The sequence below is a fragment of the Myodes glareolus genome, chromosome 20 (genome assembly GCF_982192425.1).
Source record: "Myodes glareolus chromosome 20, mMyoGla1.1, whole genome shotgun sequence".
Classification (NCBI taxonomy): Eukaryota; Metazoa; Chordata; class Mammalia; order Rodentia; family Cricetidae; genus Myodes; species Myodes glareolus.
In genome coordinates this window covers 61,378,223-61,386,019 of record NC_142045.1, presented here as the reverse complement: position 1 = coordinate 61,386,019, position 7,797 = coordinate 61,378,223, and the positions used below count along the sequence as shown (strand labels likewise).

General features: G+C 40.1%; 1 non-coding gene across 1 annotated transcript; it reads left to right on the top strand.

The window, feature by feature from the left end:
* Positions 1-6,586: 6,586 nt before the first annotated feature.
* LOC125412148 (small nucleolar RNA SNORA11) lies at positions 6,587-6,714 on the top strand. Its single transcript, XR_007235498.1, has one exon. It is a non-coding gene; the product is annotated as a small nucleolar RNA SNORA11 (small nucleolar RNA).
* Positions 6,715-7,797: the final 1,083 nt, after the last annotated feature.

Sequence of the window (7,797 nt, the reverse complement as noted above, 5' to 3'; positions counted from 1 at the left end):
CCAGGGCATTCTGGCTCCAGAGTGTACAGCCTTCCCTCTTCACCAGCCTCTCTCTGTTCACAGCTGGAAAACACTTGGTCAAAACAACAGAGCAAAATCAGTACAATATTGGTCCAGAATCTTGGCTCCCATGACTCCAGAATCTTCTTCCCCACAGAGTTACCCTAAATGTCCCTTGTCCCTTGAATAGTTTGTACTACAGAGTGCAAAACAGGGCAGGTTTTCTGCCAAAGAACTGCACAACTGACAAGAAACATGGTTGATTGCCAAGGTTAGACAGCCCTGAAGATCAATGCCTCCTTCTTTCATTTAGACTTAGGATCTTTCTCAGGAGGGTGACCTCTGAGCTTACAGTGGCTGCACTGCAGAGCTTCCTAGCTTCAAGTTCTTGGAATAGTACCATCTTTGAGGACCCTCACACTTCCCAATGTCTGTGAATATGAATGTGTCTGAACAAGCCTTTGGGAATGAAGCTCCTGCCTAACCACTCCTGTCCTGTTGAGGCAGGAGAGTAGGGTGGAGAACGAAGTTCGAAAAGGCCTTATGCAAGGTCTGTAAATTAGCATATGAAAGAAACCAGTTGACAAAGAGGAAGATTGGAACCACCAAAAGTGCCAAGACCAGTGTGTAGTAGAGCCTGCCCAAACTCTTACCAAATCTCTCCTTATACGATTGCACCAGAAAGTCTATGCTATACAAATAACCTATAAAAGTTCCCATTGTTTGTGTGCAGGGCCTTTGAGCTTCTAATCTTCTTCACTGCACTGGTCTGCTGCCTTCTTTGGAAGTTGTACTCTTTCTTGATAAACTCTGCTTCAACTACTATTCACATGTCTCTGTCCGATTTCTTGTTCTGAGACCTGGAAATCTTGGTGAGAGCCTATCGAATCTTAATGACCAGTATCAGTGCTATATAACCTGCTGGGTGACTGACTGATCCCCAGTTGGCCTCCTATCTTATTCCTTACCATTTCTTGATATGAGGGACTTGCAACATCAGTCAGAACCAACAGTGTCTAGTCAGTCTCTGCCAGGCTTTGAAAGGCCATATGAGAAGTGTATGCAGGAACTTCGAAATGACAAACTTCTGGGTTTCTGCCTACATGAACGGAACAAATAGTCAGTTGGCCCTGACTCTGGATCATCTCAAGGTGGACTTCAAACTGTTAAGACCCATCACCACCTCCACTAGAGAATGAAAGTATGGTTGTATTGATATAAATATTGCTGCTTCTAGAAACTTCTCTCCCATTGCTATACCTGTATTTATCCTCCTTCTCATTGTTTTTTGCTGAGTACTTTGGGATTTTTTTTTATGTGGCTCATGTCCCAAATATCTATGTTGGGAATACCAGCACTTTTTTAGGTCAGATGCTGAAAAGGAAAACATCAGAAGAGTCAAATGTGACCACTGCAGAAATCAGCATGCAAATTAATTTTAGAAAATTAGTTGAGCCAGCAGCAATCTTAGGTCTCAAATGCAGGGCAAATGGCTGGGATGCCTGTTTAACATATCAAAGGGGAACTGGTCAACCAGCTCTCCCAGCATCCCTTTGCCTCTACTGTTACAGGGCACAGCTGGCATACCCTGACCCCTCCCTAAACCTCTCCAGCCCAGGGGTGACACTGTTCATCCCCCAATTGCCTTTCCATATCTAATCCAACCATTTGGTCACTGAGCCTTTCTCTACCCTTTACTCTCCTGACCCTCTTCCCCTGCTCTCTCTTCATGTGGCCCAGCTCGGGATCATGCTCAATCTGGACTCTCCCTGCCTCTGGCTATGCTCTGCCTTTTATTCACAACAAAACTTCTCCTCCACCATATCTAAGAGCAGAAATGTCCTTTCTTTTTTCTTTCTTTTTTTTCATTCAAGTAGAAAATAGGGCTGCCAGACCTGACTTCCAAATGGTAGTTCTGTGGCTCTAGGAAGGTCATTCTCCTGCATAAATATATCCTCATTTATGAAGACTGAACTGAATTACTTAATCTCTTGGTTCTCTTCTTGGACTAATATTTTATTTTTGAAGATAAAATTCATTAAATGAAACTATTAATGACAATTACATATTTCAAGGGAACATCATTCTAAATGTGACAAGAAACCAACTTTCTCAGCCAATCCTTCAAGGCAGCCCATATGATCTGATATGCCCTCTGGCTTGACCTATCTATTCACAGAATAATATCTGACCTGGATTACAAGAGAGACCTTATTGCCTATCACTGTAGCTAAACATCTTCAAGAATTTAAATGTCGAACACTGCATAGCAGAGCAGAGTTAAGTGAGGGTTGGGGAAGAAAAGACAATAGCTATTGTGGGTAGAACACTGGCTTAAATATAGACTGTGGGTAGGGCATTGGTATAAATATAGACTGATGTAGGGCACTGGTGTGAATACAGGCTGTGGGTAGGGCACTGGTGTGAATACAGGCTGTGGGTAGGGCACTGGTGTGAATACAGGCTGTGGGTAGGGCATTGGTGTGAATATACACTGTTGGGTAGGGCACTGTGTGAATATAGACTGTGGGTAGGGCATTGGTGTGAATACAGGCTGTGGGTAGGGCACTGGTGTGAATACGGACTGTGGATAGGGCATTGATGTGAATATAGATCGTGGGCAGGGCACTGGTGTGAATATAGACTGCAGTAGGGCACTAGTCTGAATATTTAGACGTCATTGCAATGCTTCTGCATATGTATGTGTTTGTGTGGGGGAGGCACATGCACATACTCACTTTAAGTTCTATGGCTAAAGGACAGAGAAACAGATGAAAATAAGACAGTTCAAGGGTAACTGGAGTTTCAGGACATGGTGAGCCATTCTTTGGGTGCTGAAAACCCAACCAGTTCTTCTGCAGGAGCAGCAAATACTCTTAACCATGAGTCATTTTCACCAGCTCCCTATTTTGTTATTTTTAAAGAATAATCTTATCCAGGCATGCTGTCATAGGCCTGTACTTCCAGATACTTGGGAAACTGGGGCAGAAAGATTGACAGCTCAAAGTCTTCCTGGGCTACAGAATAAATTCAAGACCAACCTGGGAAATTTAGTAAGACCTTGTCTCAAAATAAAAAGTAAAAAGTGTCCTGAAGGTTTAGCTTAGTGGTAGAGACCTTACTTCCTTCATGTGATGCCCTAGGTTTAATTCTTAGTCCTGGAAAAGTAGTAGACAAAGAGCGGAAGAAGAGAGGAAAAGAGGATAATCTTAGAGAAGTGGCTTTATATGTGGATATCTATGAATTAATCTTACAGTGTGGTCAATCAAAACATTGATCAACACCTGTTATTTGCTTTGTACTCAGTTCTGCCCTGATCTCATCCCACCTAGGATGGTCCCTCAAGGACTATTCACCTTTCTGTGATACAAAGGAGGATAATTAACACCTGTCTTTCTTTTCTCTTTCCATTTTAATTAGATCTTTGAGAATTTTGTACTATATATTTTGAACATATTCACCTCTTCTCTCTCCACTCCTCCCAGATCCATCCTCCCTTCCCAACTGACCCAATGTATCTTTTTTACTTTTTAACCTTATGAATTTCTATTTGTGCTTCCATGTATGTTCAGATGTATGTTCATTGGAGGGTGGTCAACCCACCAGGGACTACCTTGCTTAAAGAACATTAATTAAGTCTCCTTCTCCTAACAGCTGTCAATTACCAATCACTCATGACATTGCCAGGAGAGGAACCTCATGCCCAATTCCCCCTCCATAACAGAATGTTGTCTGACTTGAGGTTACACAGATCTTGAGCACAACAGTCTCATTTGCTATAAATTAATATTACAAGTTGAACCTGGCATTGCTGTTGGGATCAAGAACCTGTGACTAGGTTATAGGCCCCAAAGCAAACTTACTGTTATTACTCTGCTAAGTGATTAAATCACCTCCTAGTGCCTGACTTTTATTGTCAACTGTTGTCAGAGAAGCTTCCTTTTGCAATTAGCATAGAAGTCCATAACTGGTCAAGGTGCAGAGAATAAGAGAATTCAGATGCTCAACACAAAGGAGATATTGATGTCATACTCCTACCTCCCAAGGCCAGGGTATTATTGCGGAAGAGGGGGCAGAAAAATCATAAGAGCCAGGGCAGTGTATAACTACGAGAACAGTTTTCCCGGACACAGAAATAAAGCAGTACATATGAATTCATCTCTGTTATTTTAATAATCACTACCACCCTGCACAAAGATCCCTCCAGTAACAAGCAAGACATATTTCTGACTCTTTAAAACTACTGAGGAAAATAATTTGTGGGCTGTACTGTGCAAAACAAAAGGGGTAAAAACAAAAAATGGGCAGATAAACAAACAGCAACAACAATAACAAAAATGGTGACACGAACCAAATCACAGACTTCCTGTATGGTTGTACCTCTCATGGTTTTAGGTTATCTTGCTAAATTAAAATTCATTACAATACAAAATTCCTCTTCATTGTTTGTAAATTCACTGTGAAAGATAAGGGGAGGAAGTCATGAACTGGTCCAAGACTGATTCTCAGAAAAAAAAAAAAAAAAGATCACAGAAAGTTTCTTGTTTTCCCAGGTGATATATTTTTAATGAGTTCAAGTTGGAGCTCCACTTAATTTTTCTCCTCAGTAATGCACAGTTGGAAGATAGTGACAAAATAATTTACTGTAGGATGTCTCAAATCTACATAGTTATATAATATGTAAGTGGTTGTTCCAATGTGCTCCTGAAGAGAATGTCTCTCAACATGTAATCAAATACTATGGGCTCAGAAGAGATTTGATATGCATGCATTGAATTAAGCAGAAGTTTTGACATGGTCAGTCTAACATCCAATTATTTACTCAGAGCAATGTCAATTTCTCAGTCACTGAAAAAAGAAATAAAAATAGATTTCTTACATATAAAGTAATTTGGTGATATTCAACATGGTGGGATCTTATTATAAATTAGCTTAATAACTAAGGAAATTACTAGCTCAAAAAACATAAGAAAGATGAAAATTTTCTTTCTGATAAGGAAAGAAACATGAGAGACTATAGATTTGAAAATTTACTCTGGAACAAGCAACTCTGGTTGTTAAAGAGATAAGTGCCACTAAAATATAACATCATGCTCTGCTCTCAGAAGGTAGAAAAAATTACCTGTGAGAAAAGCCTAATTTTGTGAAAATGTACATTCATTTTAAAGGAGAGAGCCTGAACTGACAATCCTGCTAAAACCCGCTAGGAAGGTGTTTTCCCATGTTCAGTCACCAGGGCAACAGAGGCCCTAAGAGCTATGCCAGGAAGGGTCAAACCACATCTTAGGCTGGAGCATGTTTCTTCAAGATATTAAAATGCAAATCATGGAATCTCACAACAAGTTTACAGAAAATTACTAAAACTAGACAATGAGTCATAAGGTCAGATTCCCTCTGAGTAGGTCTTAGAAGATTATTGCCTAAGCTATAAAGGTGAAACCTGTGTTGCAATAGAGAACCAGGATGTTGGAAATTCCAGAGCTATGGTTCATCCACCAAGGAAAGATGCAGACACAGATTGCAGCTCACCCAACAGAATGAGATAGAAGGCAGGAGTAGAGAGGCAGAGATTCTCAAGGCCACTGCAGCAGAGATGATTCTATCTTGAGCACTAGATGCCAGACATTGAACTATAGAATTGAACCTATAGACTTTTGGTCTTCTTTTGTCCAGTCTTTCCTTGATGTTCTTATGATATCTCTCTTTTAGAATGGGAAATCACTAGAACTTGCGGAGGCCAAGAAATGTGGGCTTGGTTTTACCTTGTCTGATGGTCAGAGAGTTTGAAAGTCGTTCAAATGATCGACAAGTATAGCCAACTCAGGATGAGATGGCTTGGCCCTTTTAATGTTAAAAAAGCTCATTCAGATAAGTCCCTGACGTTCTGACAGGTGGTCAGGATACGCAAATCTACTTCTGTTTCTTCTTTTAAAACTATGAGGTCACCAGGGGAGGGGTGACCTTCAGGATACATGATCTAGAACAGATTCACTACCTGGACACAGAATGCTGATGATTTGATGCCTCAGAATAATAAAGCAATTGACTATGTGAGTTATCCTTTTTAACATGTTAATAAAGTTTTCTGTTATCTTCTTTCACCCTCTCCCATTTATATTGGGTATAAAAACGGTGGAAAAGTAAATACTGGTGATTTCACTTATCACTGGAATGTCCTTTCGGTATTATTCTATGGCTTCTATCTTATTAATTTTTAATGTGTCTCCATATTCTTTACTTATATTTCTAAATTCCCATACCCCTACCTTGGCAAGAGGTATTTTTGTTGAGGCCAGTCCTCAACAGGAAGTATATAACTTTGTTTGTTTGGGGGCTTGGGGGGTTTTATCTTATGTTTTTAAATAGAGTGTCATATTTAAAAAAATGGGCTGAAGGGCCAGGTGGGGTAGCACACACCTTTAACTCCTGCACTTGGGAGGCAGAAGCACGTGCATCTCTATAAGTTCTAGGCCATCCTGGTCAACAGAGTGAGTTGTAGGACAGCCGAAGTTACATAAAGAAACCCTGTCTCAAAATAAATGAATAAATAAATAAGAAAAAAAAACAAATAAAAAGTCAGAATATTTGAGTGTACTCAGAGCAGGGAACCTAGAGAATGGCTTCCCTCTTTCCAATACACCCAAGAAGAATATGAGGCCATTGTAACGAGAGGCTCAGCACTGCATAATCTCTGTGAGTAGATCCTCTACATGTGAAAAGAAAGAGGGGGAGAGGGAGAAACAGAAGGAGGAAGGAAGGAGGGAGAAAGGGAAAGAGAAAAAAGAAAGAGAGAGAGGTAAAAAAAAGAAAGGAGGAAAGGAAGGAAGGATGGAAGGGAGGAAGGAAGAAAGGAAGGAAGGATGGAAGGGAGGAAGGAAGAAAGGAAGGAAGGAAGGAGGAAGGAAGGAAGGAAGGAAGGAAGGAAGGAAGGAAGGAAGGAAGAGCTTGAATGTTAGAAAGTCTTTGTACTTTTGGGTTTTGAAAACTAGAATTGTGAAGATTTAGGGTACACTTAATGCAATTAATTCAATGCAACTTGCATTGTGAGACAGCAGTGAGTCTTTGAGGATCATTGGTAGAATGCTATGACTTACAGGTGATAGGTTTGGGTTGACCAGAAGTAGACTTGTGATGGATAATCTTCATTATCAGCTTAACTGGATTTGGAATCACTAAGGCGACATACCTTTCATGTGTATCTGAAGGTGTTACCCAAGAGGTTGAACTGAAGGGGGAAAACCCACTCTGATTGTCGGTCACATTCCCATAAGGTGAATTCCAGAATGAACAAAAGGAGAAAAATATTTAGCAGTTTTCATCTCTCTTTGCAATTTAAATAGCCCTGCAGGTGCAATGTGAATGGTCCTACTGTTCCCTCTCTGATGAACTTTGTTTTCTAAAACTATGAGCCAAAAATAAGTATCTCTTTGCTTAAGTTGTTTTTGTTGGGCATCTTGTTATAGCAATGAGAAAAGAAATATAAACTGCCATAAGGATATGTGTTTTCACTGACATGATGGTGAGACAAGGGGTTTTGCAGAATACCACCACTTCTTTGCTTCAAGAAAACCATGATGATGACTTTTCAGCTAGAGAAAACAATCCTGCTACAGTGCTTTCAATCTAGATATCCTAACATATGTGTGGACTGACTTGAAACTTTCTTTCACATGTTCACTCCCTCTACCTGTGGTTTCCATTTGTACAATAACTTTTTATTGAATACCTGACATTGCATTTGTGGTTGTAATGGTAATTTTGTTTAGTATGAGATTTTTGTTATTATTATTTGTTACC